General features: G+C 42.0%; 1 long non-coding RNA gene across 1 annotated transcript; it reads left to right on the forward strand.

Moving 5' to 3' along the window:
* Positions 1-270: 270 nt before the first annotated feature.
* On the forward strand, positions 271-16,321 carry LOC308479160. Its single transcript, XR_013987517.1, has 3 exons — positions 271-342; positions 15,345-15,448; positions 16,279-16,321. It is a non-coding gene; the product is annotated as an uncharacterized lncRNA (long non-coding RNA).
* The last annotated feature ends 890 nt before the right edge of the window (positions 16,322-17,211 follow it).

Below are 17,211 nucleotides of genomic sequence, written 5' to 3' on the forward strand. Positions count from 1 at the left end.
GACTAAAAAAGCATGTCAGTGTTATTGCAAGCAGAACATGATCCTAATGACCACATTATGATAATGAACATTGTAGCTAGAGTTGAGAGGACACATTTTAAAGCAAAGCAGTTCCCACTTTTGTTTTCTGGCAGTCCTTTTGTAGCAGATAAGCATACATTTAATATAAGGGAATACTTTTCTGAACTGTAAATGCCATGTCAAGTTAAATAATGGCTTGGTAAAACAGCCTTTCCCAAACTTGTACCTTTCAGAAGTTGCTGCACTCCTTCTTCCTCAACCATTGGCCATGCTGACAGGGGGTGATGGGAGTTGTCATCCAATTTTTTTGAAGAGCACCAGGTGAGAGGAAGTCTACATTAAAAGAAATTCTATCTGAAAAATCTGAAAAGCAAATAGAGGTAAGTGTGGGAGAGAAATGTGTTATGTCACCTAATTTCACAAAGAATTTCAAGACAGTGAGAAGGAATGTCAGAGAAAAATGATTAGAGACCACACACACGCACACTAATATAATGACATTATATGTAAGATAATCAACCTGAGGTTAGAACATTCCTTTCCACAGTAAATCTCTTATGGGAGAAATGGTAAACTTGAAGAATCCCTTAAATACTGTCAACCATCCATTTCATCAAGACCAGGGTTTCCTTCTCTCTTGTTATGTTCCTAGAGGCTCAGCACCACATGAACTACATGTAACCTTCACAAAGGTTGATGAAAAAGCCCACTCTTTCCCTTATCTACAGACTATAAATGAGTTTTGGGCTATTGTGAAACTATACAACCTTGGCTCCTCTGACTTCCGTTATGAAAACCTTTGTTATTAGATCTTGAGGTCACTGGTTCAATTCCAGCTTTGCTGCTAGGGTGACATTTCTACTTGAAATCATTCTGTCTCCTTTCCTTTATAATATTCACTCTGCACTGTCCGGTAATCTACATATAGTGCACTGAATTGCAGTACCTACATTTATACAACTGGGCTTGATTTCCTGTGGACTTTACTACCACAGTTTCCATCCTGAGGGTGATATTGGCATACAGAGAAGCAGATTTCTGAGCACTCTGTGTGGGAAGTGATGTATAGTTGTACAGCTTTCCTCCTTCCTAAAGTTTCCTTATTCATTGTCTGCTGCAGGCTGCCTCTCCACAGCACTCTCACCACTTTCTTGTTGTGAGTTGCTGTGTCCGGCTGATATGACGTTAACTTACAGCAGGAGTGGGGAAGCTCAGGCTCTGGGGCTGAATGCAGCCAGAGGCAGAGCTAGCCACATGGCCTGTGCGCATGGGGGCGGGGCTAGCCACACGGAGGCGGGGTGAGTGTCCCAGGGGAGCACCACCTGCGGTAAGTGGCGAGCGACCCAGGGGGCGCCGCCCACAGCGAGCGGGCCGGGGGGGCACTGAAGCAATGTCACACACCCCTTAGGGTTGACACCCAGGGCGGACCGCACCCACTGCTCAGGCTCTGGGGCCAAATGCAGTGCTCTAGGGTTTTTCAGTTTGGGGAAAAAGCGTCTCACACTCACACAATCTGCCCAGCAGGAAAATAGTCAACTCTACAACAATTTGTATGATACATTATGCAGTCCCCTATGCAGCTGCTGGCTTTCTAGATTCATAATTGTTTTTGCATTTATGTTTTACAATAAAATCCTGTGCAATGTGATTAGGTGAGATTTATTTTTATCAGGGCAATGTTTGTGTGTGCGAGAGTGTCTTTATCTCCCTAGCTTCATCACTGTGTTGCTGGGTTGCAGAGATGTTTTCCCTTGATATTTTGTTGTGGGGCTGTGACATTTCATGTTTGCAGAGCCATTTCAATTTAAAAGATCAAAATGCACTGATCAAGTAATATTTAGCAGCGACGGCAATACACTGGGTACATAAAGAACAACTGGCTCACCGTAGGTGTGTTGAAGGCATGAAACAATTTCCACCTACAGCCCATGAAACAACTTACTGTGTTGGGCCAGCTGAACACCTCACCTTCCCTAATGGTCAATTTCTGCTCTAATGAGGCTTCCAAAGGGGCTTAATGGGATTATTTAAAGAACTCACCTAGGCAAAAAACAAGGTGCTGAAAGAAATAAAAGCTAATCTTCAGGACTGAAACTAGAAATGGGAAATCAATTAATTTCCTTGAGATGAGTCAATGGAACATATCACAGGATTTATGTCTACCAAAGTAAAGAGTTTACACTTCCTTACCCCAAATTAGTTTTTCTCGCGTTATACATGTGAGTGCAAGTATCCCTGTTTATTGTTTAGATATGAGGCCAAATCTTTTTCACTCTTCAGATGTCATTGTAGATCCATGTGTCTGCAGCCATTTTTAAGCTGCTTATGTAGACATCTGAGCATGCCTTATACAGAGTCAGAACAGTGGTCCATTTTGCTCTTTATCATCTGCTTTGATTGGCAACATCTCTTTTGGGCAGGGGGAACCAACAGGATACCATCCAGATGTTGCTGAAGAGCAGCTCTAATCATCCTTGACTTACAGCTATGTTGACTGAGGCTAATGGGAGTTGCAGTCAAACAACATCTGAAGGACACCACTTTGTCAACCTTCACTCTTGAGACTCTGGCAGTTTCCCTCCTTCCCCCAGATCTACCAGGAGGTGCCAAGATACAAGCATTGCCATATTGAAAATATATATCGTACACACAGAGATGCACCAATTAGCTCTCTATACATGAGATGCATTATAATTGTTAACAGTTCTTTGGCCTTTCTGAAGTCATTTCTGGGCTTGAAGAGACAGTTTAATAATGTGGTTTCATGAGATAAGTAGCTGTGCAAGTACAAATGATTTAAAAATCTTCTTATCCAACAATTTTCAATGACAAAAAAGCAAAGCAATGGTGTGTGTGTGTTCATTTTACAAATGCCAGATGTCTATGTGACTATGAAGTAACACTAAAGAGTATTCACAAGGTATCTCAGTTCAACTATACAAAATAGTCCTCCTAACCCATTAAGTATCTGGTAATAGAGAAGTAGAGGGGATTTTTACCAATTTTCCCATTGCCCCCACACCTTGCATCACTTCGCTGAGTATCTGTTATGGAGCACTGGAGGACCCTCCAGAATAGATTTTCAGAGAGCTAGGTGAGCTTCAGGGAGAAGAGGGAATCAGCAAAAATGGGCCCTTTTTCTTTGTTTCTGCACACATCCTGTTCAATCAAACATTCTTGCACAATGGCACCAACTGATACAACCCAATGGTGACTATAGACTACAGAAAAAAAATATCAAGGCCCAAGATCATGACTAAATGTGAGAGAATATCCTTAAACTCCAGAAACTCCAGCGGGTGCAGAATGCCGCGGCGAGACTCCTTATGGGGTCTTCGCTGCGAGATCACATTCATCCGGTACTATACCAGCTGCACTGGCTCCCGGTGGAGTACAGGATCAGGTTTAAGGTGCTGGTTTTAACCTTTAAAGCCCTATATGGCCTAGGACCCTCGTACCTACGGGACCGCCTCTCCTGGTATGCCCCACAGAGAAACCTACGGTCTGCAAATAATAACATCCTCAAGGTCCCAGGCCTCAGAGAGGTTAGGCTGGCCTCAACTAGAGCCAGGGCCTTCTCGGCTGCGGCTCCAATCTGGTGGAATGCTCTGTCACAAGAGACTAGGGCCCTGCGGGACTTGACATCTTTCCGCAGGGCCTGCAAGACAGAGTTGTTCCGCCAGGCCTTTGATCAGGGCGCAGCCTGACTCCCTCCTCTGGCAACCTGCACAGAACTTTGCTTAATTGGTTGCCATCAATTTGATTTAATTAATTTTTATAATGAAATATTTTTAGATTGTGTGATTATTTGATTTTTTGATTATTTGATTGTTGTTAGCCGCCCTGAGCCCGGCTTCGGCTGGGGAGGGCGGGATATAAATAAAATTTATTATTATTATTATTATTATTATTATAAACTCAAATAGAAAGTTTGGGAAGAACATCAACCTTCTTGTCATGTTTCAGATACAAAAGAGAAATTAAACAAGCTAACTTAGAATGAAATCCTACCATTTTATGTGAGTTTTAGTTCACATTCCAAAGCATGGTTGAAATCTCTATACAAGTCAGTTACTGTGGAAGCATTCAGATATTGTTTTCATATTTATTTTAAATTTATTTACTTGTTTCTGTCCTATCCCAACCTTCTAGGATCTATGTACTACTCAGGCTGGCTTATAACACTTTCAAATCACAGTATCATCTAAAATAAAAATAAAATAAAAAAACCAACCACCCCCAGCTTTGACTTACTAAAAAAAGCTCCACAACTTTGGCTTCCTAAAAAAAAGCTCCACAACTTTGGGTAGATCACTGCCAGTTTTTCTATACTGTGAGTAGATCACAGTCTATTGGGAGTTGGATGTCCCTTATCTAAAACAATTCCTTCAGTAAATAATACAACAGATGTGAAAGCCATCCATTCTCCTGAGCAATGTAGATGTGAGTTGGAAATGTTCAAGTTACTTCATTGATGTTGCAGTTCAAACAATGCAATAGAATGCAGTACATCTGAACTGGCCTTGGGGAAACTCAAAGTATTGTCTCCTGATTAATGTACAAGTATAACATAGGGTGTTATTGCTAACTGCCCAGGGTACTCTCAGGGAAGAAGAGTGGGGAATGGATTTAATGAGCAAGCAAATAATGTTTCCATGGTAGAAATCAAAGGTTTATCATAGACTTCCTAAATCCCATTGTAGGCATATAACTGGAACACATGTTGGTAAACAGATGGAGGTTTTGTGTCCTCAAATTGGAGAAAAGGAGCACTCAGCACAAGGGCTAAGATAATCAGGCCTCCTTGGAAAAAAAACAAGTCCTCAGAAAATCCAAGTGAATTAATTTTACCTGCTAATTCTAGAATAGATTGCTACATTATAGGGACTGAAGGAGAACAGATGGAATTTTGGGTATAAGATTATGTCATTAATTTACCCTTGCTAAACATAACTGAGATAAAGTTTGTATGCCCATGCAGCCTTTGAGGGAACTGGACCATCAGTAGTCTAGGGGGTGGGATCGTCCAGGATCATGCCACCATCAGAAATTATGGGTAAATGGTGTACAGAGAAGGCATTGTGTCTCAACTGATTGCCTGTTCGCTACTTCTTTAAGAAAAATTCTAGCTGGTCCAAGCCTAAAGTCTATTCATCCACCCTTCCTCTTGAGTGTAAAGGCAATCAGTTTTAATTTGCTAGTGTCTGGTCCAGCTTTTCAGATTGGCCTACCTCCCTGAAAGCCTATCCCAGTTTTCTGGGACCTTCTTGCAGACGCTGCTCCTATTCCCTTCTGCTGAAAAGTGAGCATTGAATCTAGAAGCATTCCAACTACTACATACAAGTAGCACAGATACAAGTTCTACCTTAAGTACACAATTTTGTATTACCAGATCTGTGGCAGTGCAGTCTTGCACCTTTCCAAATGTAGGGAGGAATCCAGGTATGAGTAGGTAAAACTACGAAGCCAACTTAATTTCCATGGGTGTCTTGGCAAGATGCAGGCAAGATAGAATATTCACAGTTAGATAGATAGATAGATAGATAGATAGATAGATACACACACACACACACACACACACACACACACCTATCACTGGTAATCCATCACAGAACAATCCTGAAGTATTAGAGAAGAAAGACAAATTTGGGAAATAATGAAGAGGATGAGTGAGCTAATCACAGAGGAACCCAAACTTATTGCCATACTCTGGAAATATATTTGTTTGTTTGTTTGCCAGGTATTGAGGTCAAGTTTAAAGATGACCTTTTGCATCTTTGTACTCCAGATTGAGGTGAATGTTCTCTGATAGATGCTTGAAACAATTACAGTGAGTTTGGGGAATTTTTGCAAAGCACTGGGAAAAGCAGTTCATGCCTTTAGGGCCTCATCTCCAATAGAGATAGGAAGGAGAAATAAACTTGAACATATGGAATAGATAAAGGAAAAGAATAGAGAACAAAAGCAATTGTATCAGCAAGTGTCTTGCTTTTTGTTGTGCTCTTTTTAGCCTTTTGTCCAAACCAAAGTTACTGTTAATTTCCATATTTGCTACTTGTATGAACTAAGAAAAGCTACATTTAACTTAGATCCATGTAACAGAGACAGCAGATGTAACTATTGCACAGAGTGTTTAAGGCTGTAGAACTCTTCTCATACTTTGGGGGCCCTGGAGCACAGGTATTGTGGTGTTGACTAGGTACACTTGCTTTTCCATTTGCTTTCTGATGTCTCTTATAAAAGAGGGACAATTCTAAAAAATTCTCCATCAATTTTCCCCCTTGGAATTCCAAATTACCTAAGCAAATACCTTCATGTATTTTTCATGGGGGAATGGGCACATATGTGCCAGTGGCATTCCCAAAATTGTCTGCATGCTCAGCCAGTTGCAGAGCAAGCTGATTGGGTGCCTGGGGTGGTGCGTGTGACCTATGCCCAGGGGCAAGGCCAGCCGTCAGCGGGGTGGGGCGGGGCAAGCCGGGGCAGGACACTCTGCGGGGCCTCCAAGGAGTCTACCTGCCTCCTCCCACTCAGCCACCCTACAGCTGAGGGGAAAGTGGTGGGCAGACCATTTGGGGCAGCACAGAGCCTGCGGGTGCCCAAGCCACCACTTCACTCTCAGGAGAGACGCGTGGCTCGAGTGCGCTGCAGGCCCCGTGGTGAGTGCTGCCCGGCATTTTGTCACACACCCCCTCGGGGGTGACACCCGGGGTGGCCCACCCCCACCGCACCCCCTTCTTCTGCCCCTGTGCTCAGCTTGCCTCCAGGGTCCTGCACTGAGCAGCAACTTCTGAGGAGTGATGGTTGTAACTGCCATTGGGTTCTTTGTGAACAGGAGCCCTGATAAGTCAAAAGTGCTTGATTGCGGGGAGGCTTCCAAGTGTGCTTTGATGTTCCCTTCAGACCTTCATGCTCACCATGGAAGGCTTGGTAGGGTTGTGCAGTGATGGGCACATCGGAAGTGGGTGTGGCATGCATACACTCACCGCCCCCTTCATAATCTATGCCCACAGGTGCCGAAAGTCTGCTTTGAGGAATAAACTTAGAGTATGTAGTAGTGCAAAAGTAAGATCTGATTACAAAACCATCCATTTCTACTCATCATGGTTATGAAGAATACAGTGTAAGTATGAAAGACATCTCTCCTAAATGACCACTATTTTTTAGAATCATCTTGCCTGAACATTACATTATAAAAGGTCCCCAAGAGCTTCTTCACTATGTTGAAACAATTGAGTTGGTGAATAGGTTCCATTATACAGTGGTACCTCGGGTTAAGAACTTAATTCGTTCTGGAGGTCCGTTCTTAACCTGAAACTGTTCTTAACCTGAGGTATCACTTTAACTAATGGGGCCTCCTGCTGCTGCCGCGCCGCCGGAGCACAATTTCTGTTCTCATCCTGAAGCAAAGTTCTTAACCCAAGGTACTATTTCTGGGTTAGCAGAGTCTGTAACCTGAAGTGTCTGTAACCTGAAGCGTCTGTAACTCAAGGTACCACTGTATACCATAAGACTGAAACTTTGCAAAGAACATGAACAGGCAGTGTACTATTTAATTCTCTGGCACATTTTCTCGTGGATCCTCCTGCAGGTGCCTTAGAAATCTAGAGTCTGGGTCATGATAACAGAAACAAACACTTGCTGGTAGCTGTTGGAGAATTAGAGGTGGCAAACTCTTCGAGAAAGCAAAGGTCAAAGTGGTATCAGGAAGGAAGAAGGAAAGGAACAGAACTATAAATTAGAGCAAAAGTCAGGAAGCAAAATAAAAGAGAATATTGAAGTAACAAAGGTAGCAATTCCAGGGGGGTAGGAGACATGGAATGGTATTAAAACAGGATACATTTTAAAAGAAAAATGTGTAAGGCAGAGAGAGAAAATCAATCTGGCCAGATACAGCCCCTCTTGTCAGTCAGAGACAGGAAGTATGGTTCCCCTCCCCCCCCCAAAAAAAGCCAATTTGGACAGCAGAAAGAGATAGGGAAGCTCAGTGTACCTGACCAAAGATAAGGAAACTTGAAGAACTGAAAATTTTAAAAAGCCACAAGAAGAGGAATGAGGAAGATTGGTTTCAAATGTTTTCTTTTTTTAAAAAACTAGCTTTGTCATCACCAAATCTCCTAGTCTGCATGCTAATAACTGGGGATTATAGTAGATTATGGCTTCAATCCTCAAGCCTATGATGGTAGCAACATACTCCTCAAGGGGTATATGAAGTGTTAGGGGAGGGGTATTACCTCTGGTGGTGGACACATTGTGCTCCTTCTGTGGTAGTTTGTCCAACTTTGGTCCTCACCCTGCACTTGGTGTGGAAATGTGGGAAACTGAAGTTAGGACTGGAAAAATGAGAACCTGAGAGGAATAAAGATTTACACATTCAGTCACCCCTCTCTCCAACTCCCATCAGCCCCAACCATCATGGCTAATGGTCAGGAATGATGGGGGTCATAGGACAACTATGAAAGAGAGCCTGGAGAGCCACAGGTTCCCCATTCCTGTCTCGGAGTTGACTCCTTTACTCTAATGCAAGATCTAAATGGAACCTTTCATGCCAAGGAATATTATGATCACAGAACCTGTTGTTTTCACATTGTATGCTACTAATCCAGCCCTGACATTGTATCTACTCCTTTTAGTCCATTAACACTCTCTGTGTTAGTGCTGTGTTCCAATTAAATGGAACTTTTGAAGGAAACCGAATCGCCGTTTTAAGCCAGTCCCCAAAATCATAAGTTTTCATGCATATCCATGGATGCCACAGAATCTTTCATAGATGCTATTTGTCAAGTATTTTAATTGTCATTCCAGGAGAGACTTCTGCAAGCCAGTGCACCAAGGGTGCAGGATTAACCCGCAGCAGTTGTATCATTAATGTGTCAGCCTCATAATAGGGGACAAGAGGCAACCTTTCTCTTTCTAACTGGGAAAGAAAACCTCATTATTTCTTTCTCGGTGTTACCCACTTATTTCAGCGTTTTTGTTTGAAGCCATGCTCCCACAGTTCATGCAGCCATAATTGTTGCAGAAGAAGATCATCATTTTCAGACAACTGGATTCATTAGAAGGCAGCATGCCATCATTTCATCTTTAGATTGACAAGTGGGAAGAGCCTTTTTGGAATGTAGGGTAGAACATTATTCTTTCATTCAATGAAAGTGGGAGGAAAGATTGTGCCCTGGCAAAGCTATAGTGAAGCAGTCATGTGATATGGCTCCGAGTGCTGTAAATTGCTGTTGTACATTGGGTATGTGGGCACTGCCCTGACTCAATGCCTGAACTGTTATACTTAATGCAATTAATATTTTATTGAGACAACACAAGCCATATACCAGGGTTTGGACAAAACCTAAGTCAAACCATGGTTTAGCTCACAGCAGCACAGCAGCAACATGAGCAGAGCAGGAACAAAATGTTCACGAGCTTCTCTCCATGAGTTGCCCCTTTGCCCCAAAGCATGGTTTAGCATTATGTGTGAACTGGGCCAATGTATCTTTTCATGTAAGCAGAATATGAATATTGACTATACTGATGACAGTGATGCAATTTGGAACACTCTTTTATGTTGCGCAGAGGAAGCATCATTAGCAGACTTACTGATAGTTATCATTTAATGGGGATGGGCAAGTGAACACAATTCATGGTATAACTGATCAATTAAAAAATAATAGATTTAAAACACTATCTAAACGTCAACAAAATAAGCAGTCGTGATGCCCTTATGACACTTTATCAAGAGGTCACTGTTTCGTTCCCCTCTAAGGAGCTCCAAGCCTTCTCTGAGAGATGTGACTATCTATGATTCATTTAGAGGTAAGACACTACCAAAAGATAGCTGTAAAGATGCCCATCATACAATATGGAAGGCATATGACAAATACTCTTAGCTAAAAAACCATTTTGCCTTAGATAAATGTGACCAGAAAACAAAGTGCACAGGCGTCTCTTAGAAAAAGCTAGCAAGTCCTTTAAACCTAGAACAAGGCTATCACAGGTATTACTCGTGTTCATGATTCTTTCAACTGTACATCCAATTAACCTTTATTTACTGAGGGAATGATGACATTCTGATTTGATTGGCAGCGCAGGCACTGGCGCCAGTGAGTGGAGTTCAGAAAACTCTGCTGGAAAATCATGGTTTATTAATACATCATTAAGTACTTTAAATGGATTCCAATGGTGTATGTCTAAGGAAGGAGATAATTCAGCATTTGTTAGTTACTGACAGACTTACAGGATTGAAAGTTATATCACAAGCCTTAATATGTTAAAGTTCCTAATGTGCCAGCAATTGAATTACAGTATCATTTAGTAGCCTGTATGTCATCTGCCTCTTTACCAGTAAGAACGATAAATGTTAATGATGCCACTGTTTTATACAGCCCTGAGAACACTGCAGTACAGTAATACAATCTAGACACATTTCAACATGGATAAAATGGGAATTCAATTTATTTGTGATGTGTTTATGATGAGCACTGAGTCCATTAAACCTCCTTTAGTGGAATGACATCATTTAGGGAAGAGCATAATTTCCATTACTATATACTCCTAAGAAGTATATAGTAATCTCAAAGAAGTATCTTGGTATGATATCTATACATCTGTTCGGCTTTTTTCCAGGTGTACAACTATACCTGCACTCCACCCGGCATAAAAGATGCTGAAGGTTCAGCTCAAGCTTGAAAAATGCAGCCAGCCTTTCTGACCAGAGTTATGGTATTAAGAGCAAAAACTTTCTTTCTTTTTGTCGGGGAAAAACCGCAACCATTCATTCACCAAACTCGCTTTTCCATTTAGCCTCTGGATTTCTGCCCAAGGTTTACTTAGTCTAAAATGTGTGTAGCCTTGCCCATCTGTTTTGAAGAATGGCCATTAGACATTAATAGCAGCAGCTAAAGAGTTCACTTCAGAACTCCAGTCTCTCATGTAAGTAACGCAAGGTGCTGAACGTGCTCCACTGTTATGACATTGCTTATTGCAGCTTATCCTTTGAATCAGGGATTCCAAATGATAGCAGTTCCCCAAACTTTTTGTAGTTGGTTTGGAATTCATCTCACACTGCACAGATGATCTGAATCCCTCCATTCAGTTTTGTGTGATGACAAAGGTACTGGAAATCTCCTACCCATTGGCAGTACTTCTGTTGTTGCTGTCATTTACCACACTTGTCCTTCAAGGAACACAAGGCAGCATACAAAGTTCCCAACCCTGTTTTATCATGACAACAAAGTCATGAAGTAGGTTAGCTGAGAGATAATGACTGGCCCAAGGTCACCAACTAAACTTCATGACGGAGTAGTGATTTGAACCCGGGTCTCCCCTCAGGCCTTTCTACAATAGGCTCCACCTCTCCATCCAAATAAGCAAGATGAATTATTACAGCCCAGGGACACATTGACCTCCATACTCAAAAGAAAACTCATGAGATAGAACTGGAATGAATGCTATGTTTATTAAAATGCAACAGGTTGGCAAGAGGCAAATAGGAAGAAGCACGGGGAGGAGCAGCTTTCTATAACCATCTCTCTTCTTCTCTATTGGCTGTCAGGCCATCACATGTCCTTCCCCCACATCCACTCCCTTCAGGGAGGATGGACGAGGGCAAACATGCCCTGGCTTTATTTTGCAGGAATTACTTTCAGCCCAGGTCAAAGCATTTGAAAAGGTCACAGAGCAAGGTCAGCAAGGGGCATAACCTGGACAGAGTGGTATGGCCAGAGAAGGGGTCATGGCTTAAGGGGCCAGATAGAGAGGCATGGAGAGCAGCAGTGGAGCAAGCCTGGGGTGATGCACGTGCCCTGCACCCACGGGGCCTCAGAGGAGTCCGCCTTCCTCCTCCCACTCAGCCGCCCTACAGCTGAGGGTGAGGCAGCGGGCAGACTGTTTGGGGCAGCGCAGAGCCCGGGGCTGCCCAAGCCACTGTGTCACTCCTAGGAAAGATACATGGCTCGGGTGTTCTGCAGGCCCCGTGGTGAGTGCCACCCAACATTTTGTCACCCTCCTCAGTGGGGATACCAGGGGCGGACCGCCCCCACTGCACCCCCCCCTTCCTCTGCCCCTGATGGAGAGCAGTCTTTGACCCCTTGGCCTGAGGGCCCTTACCCATGAACTTGATGGTAAACATGTCTCTTTGGCTCCACAAATGCAAAAAACACAGTGGTCAAATGATGCTTGAACAGGAAGCAAATTCTAGAGCATGCCTTACGTTTGCTAGGGTTTGGTTAATGATAATCATATTACTTCTAGGATGAGGTACTTTCCCATCTCTTTTGATTCTCTGATCATGTTTTTCAGAGTATCTCGTGTTTTCAGGCACTTTTTACGCAGAAAAAGTCACCACCTGTTTAAAAGGCAGCTGTTAGCACTTTCTAAAAAATCAGTCCCTTTTAACAGTTCTCGCACCCAGCACTCAATATCCAATCCAAAAGCCAGTCACTTTTGAAAAATCCTGGCTTTTGCGGCTGACCTAAATACAACTCTTATCTGGATAATGCATAAAAGACATATGTTCGAACTGGAGAAAGTGCACTGAATTGCTTTTCAAGGGCATGCTGCGGTTTACAATTAGCAGCGAAGTACATCTGTCTGTATGAAGTGATTTATTTTTCAATTTTTATATGCTGCAATAAGTCTACACAGCACGCTAACTATCCACTTTGCCATTACTGTCTACCACCCTTTTAAAGGGAATGCATGGGAATTGCATTCTGGGATGTGTTTCATTTAGTGCTGCTGGTATGAGCAGCAAAAGCAAAACTTTAGGTGATTTGTAATATATCAAAGACAATCTGATATTTTTAATGTTGCATTTCTTTAGCATAATTCTGTTTCCACCTGCAAGAACAGATGGGCAATAGAAAAAATAAAATAAAAACAAATAGTTGTTCTGAATGCTGAATCAGGGAGGGGTGACAGAAGTCTGGTCATCGGCTAGATATTCCCAAGGGGGGGTGAACTAAATTGCTTCTGGGCTGTCTCCCAGCCCTATAATTCCATTTCCTGAATGCTGCTTTCAGTCATTCTTCCTCTACCATCATGTGTTTCAATGGGACAGAAATGTGTGATTCTAAGGATTGGCACATTCTTAAAGGTATCTCCATTTTCTTTCACCACAACCTTGTGGTTTAATATTTCATGTTACCGCATTAATGACACCAATTTTATTATAGAGTAAGAATTGTGTTCTTATGTAAATTATGTAAAAGCAGTGGGATGGGGGGTTGGTGAGTTTCTGATTATCTGACAAAATCAAATTAATCTTACAGCGTCTTGCATTTAGTCAGAGACTATGGGAAACTTTGCCTTGACCATTCTACCAAACTGTTGCTTTCAAAGAGGAAAGACCCAGTTGTGCTATGCTCCTGAGCCTTTTTTCATGGATTCCAAGGGACATAGTAAACTCCCCTTGGATCTCCCAGCAGTAATTTACATCAGCTTTCTGTGTTTGCATTGATAATTCTAAGCTTTTGTATAGCTTGTATGGCTCATTTGGACCCCAAAGTTCTCAGCCAACATAAACATAAAAGAGAGGGCAGCCCAAGCCACTGAGGGCTTTGCAGGTTACTCCAAACCAGCTCTTCAAATAATTCTTGGAAAGACAACACTGTGCTAGAGTGCTGGGTATTCTGCACCAGCAGCAGTTTTCAAACCACCCTCAAGGCAGAACCAGACAGAATGCAATGCAGTGACCCAGCCTGAAGGTTACGGAAGCTTTAATGCTGGCACTGGATCTGAATCATGGCAATGGTGTTCCCTGCCTCGCTGAAAATATAAGCTCATGAAGGATCCAATACTTATCAGCTACAAGCACTTCTTTCTCAAAAACAAACTGAGGAGTGAATTTGAAAAAGAAGAAGACAGCAGAGCAGTAACCCTGGCAAAAGAAAAAGAAAAGAAAAAAAGATACAGCTTTTAAGCCGCCATAGACTCTGGAGTCAGTGAATCGTTTGACAAGGAATGATATACATTGGCAAAGGGAGCGGAATGGAAACTACAGTATCGCAGAGTGCAGGCATAGATCAGCAAGAACACTGCAGGCTATGTCATCTCTCTCGTAGTTCTATTGCACCTCTCTTCCTTCTCTGCAGTGCCAAAGTCTACAGATAAAATGTCTTTTATGGAGTGGGATCTGCATAAATTCACAGGCAGGAGAAAATCTCTCCTGAAGCTGCACAAGCAAGCCGAGTGACACCTGCAATGACAAGGCTACTGCTGTAGACTAACAGACCCAAAACACACATTTGATCACATATAATTGGATGGATGGGTGGATGGATGGATGCAAGAAGCAGCCGGAAAACAGGAAGACTTGTCGGATCAGAAAAGGGCCAGGTGTGTGCTACTACTTGATGCACCTGTTCCATCCCAAATAGGGAATGTAATGAGTGATGGTAATTTGGGGGTTTGGTTATTGGTCACAGCAGTATCGGCTGTTTAGAAACGGTAGCAAATAAAAACATGTCAGTAGGGTGCCCCTCTGATCTTATGCTCAGATGTATCAGCAAGAGACAGCTTCATAAGAACTGGGTGTAAATAGTAATCTGTAGCACATGAATACTTTTCCATGTTGGGAGTTAAGCAACAATGCTTGTAGTCAGTTACTTGAACCAGTGGAGGCTGATAGACAGAAATGCAACCTATTCCCTCGCTGATTCCTTCTTGGGTAACTAACTTCTTGTCTTGCATACTGTGTTTCCTCAGGCTTTCATTCCTTCTTCCTTCTGTGTTTGCATTGAACCTTCCTTTGTTTGATTCTGTGATGGCACATGTAAGCTTGCACTCAGAATGGCTTTGTTTTCCAGGAGTAATAACCCTTAATGTTCTTTATTATTTCAACCAGCAGTCTATTACCAGACTATTTATTTCTGTTGTCTAACTGTCTGTCTACACTGAACTACAACACTTCTCCACTGGTAAAAATCAGTTGTTCAACCTGGAGAAAAGATGGAGAGCAGGTGTAATAGTGATCTTCAGATACGTGAAGGGACGTCATACTTAAGTAGCAGTAAGCGTGTCCTCCTGCTGCTCCAAAGGGCAAGACTAGAACCAATGGGTGGAAATTACAGGAAAGCAGCAGTTAAACATTAGTAGAAAATTCCTCTCAATAAGAACTGCTTGACAGGGGTACAGACTGCCTTGGGAAGTGGTAGAGTATTTCATTTCAGGTATTTAAGCAGAGGCAGATATTGAAGATATTTAAGATCTTGTGTTGAGTGCAGGGTTTAATGAGATGACCAAGGTATATTTTCTATCTGGATAATTCTACTATTCTTTGGTTACAGTTGCAAATTTTCTGCATACTAAACATAATTGCATTGTTCCTCCAGGAATGTGGTCTGGTGATTCTTGGAAGGATTCCTATTCCACTGGCTGATATATTTCCATACATAAATAAAAGAAGGGAAGTATGAAACTGGTCTACTTTGCAAAGGTAAACTTCGCATTCGGTGTTCTGCCTGCATTTGCTTCTGACCCTATCTACAACTGGCATATGACTCCTTGAAGGTTGCCCAAAAGCGATAATGGTCCCTCAGGCTGAAAAGGGTCCCTCATCCCTGAACACTATGGAGTTTTTACCACAGGATGTGATGATGACCACCAACTTAGATGGCCTTATAAGGGAATAAGACAAATTGTGGACAACCAGCCCATCAATGAGTAGGAGTCCATTCTTCCAGGTCCTAGTCTGACCTCCATGCCAGCACACCACACTAACTGCCTTTCCTCTCTTGCAGGACATGCACAATTCACCTGTGCATTAAAAGCTACAAATTCTTATTACAATGTGCCATTATTATTATTTTAAAAAATTGGTGCTGGTAGTTCTGTCTTTGCCAGGTAATGAATTTGTGAATACAATTTGGCTCTTCAGCTCCAAGGAACAGCCAATGTACTTCACATCATCTTCCTCTTTCCTTCTTGATCTTTTAAAAAGACTTAACTCACATTAGGCACATTTCCTGCTGTAACACGGCTTTCCCAAATGCACTGATTTGCTCTTTGTCTTTTCATTTTTATGTCATTCATTAGTGGTATGTCGAGATTTGTCTTTTGACTCTTGCATTCTTCATATTTAATGAGGCGCAAGGAATTTTGCAATAAAGACTCATCAAAGCTGTCATTTATCGATGTTACTTTGTTCGACGTTAGTAATAAATGCTCAAATTATTTCTGTATCATCTAGTGATATCCCTCCTTGTTACTTAGGATCCTTTTCTTCTGCTACCCCATCTCGCATGTTTTCCTTTCTTCTTTTGCCAGATTATGATCTTTCCAAGTCAATTTGGTTAAAGTCTACAAGGGGAAGAAAGAATACTAGCAAACATTTTCCAAGGACATCAATATATGCAAATGAAAAGCTAGTGTAATGATGGGTGCTAGTCTAGACTCTTCACATGGTTTGTTTCTATGGACTATGGAACAGCTGGTATGCAATTAATATAAAATATACCTCTTGTGAACTATCTGTGACCCTGGTACAAGCTCCTGTCTTACATGTGATCTGTAAGTAAGAGCTAACCTCCAGACCTTAATAGTTGCGGAAAAAATCAGAGCACTGGACTGGTGTTTGCCTGGAAGACCTGATTACTGTTTATCAGCCTCCTGTAAGCAGGAACCAGACTCCAAACAGACAATGGAATTGCCTTTAAGGTAAATTTATAGTTCAGAGATAAATATGTGGGCTTCCCTAAATTAGGGCTGTGGCAGAAATCCTGATTGACATGTGTTCCAATTCAGTAGTAAACACTGGGACAAAAGAAAAACTTCTCTGACCTACCAGAAACCTAGAAATTGCAAGACAAATGGAAGTGTGGATGACCCCTAAAATAGCACGCATATACTCTTATTTCTTTCATTTCCATGTAATAAACCAATCTTCTACTTCTTCCTAGTTTCAGATGTGTGGGTTTGGATGTATACCTCATAAGACTGGTTTCTTGAATGCTACTCTTAATACAAAAGTATTGTGTCAGTATAGCCTAATTAGTAGAAAGAGGCTAGCAATGTAATTCAATACATGTCTACTCAAAAGTAAGCCTCACTGGGAGTTACAGCTTCAGGTTGCAGTCTTAAGCATGACTTGTCAACTGTAAATTCCATGTAATTCCATGGATCTTACTCCCAGGTAAGTGGGCTGGGATGGCAGCCTCAATCTCATAGGACCTTTTTTTTTTTACAATCAGCTTGGTGAAT

This window comes from Podarcis pityusensis (genome assembly GCF_964106645.2).
Source record: "Podarcis pityusensis genome assembly, chromosome: 6".
Taxonomy (NCBI): Eukaryota; Metazoa; Chordata; class Lepidosauria; order Squamata; family Lacertidae; genus Podarcis; species Podarcis pityusensis.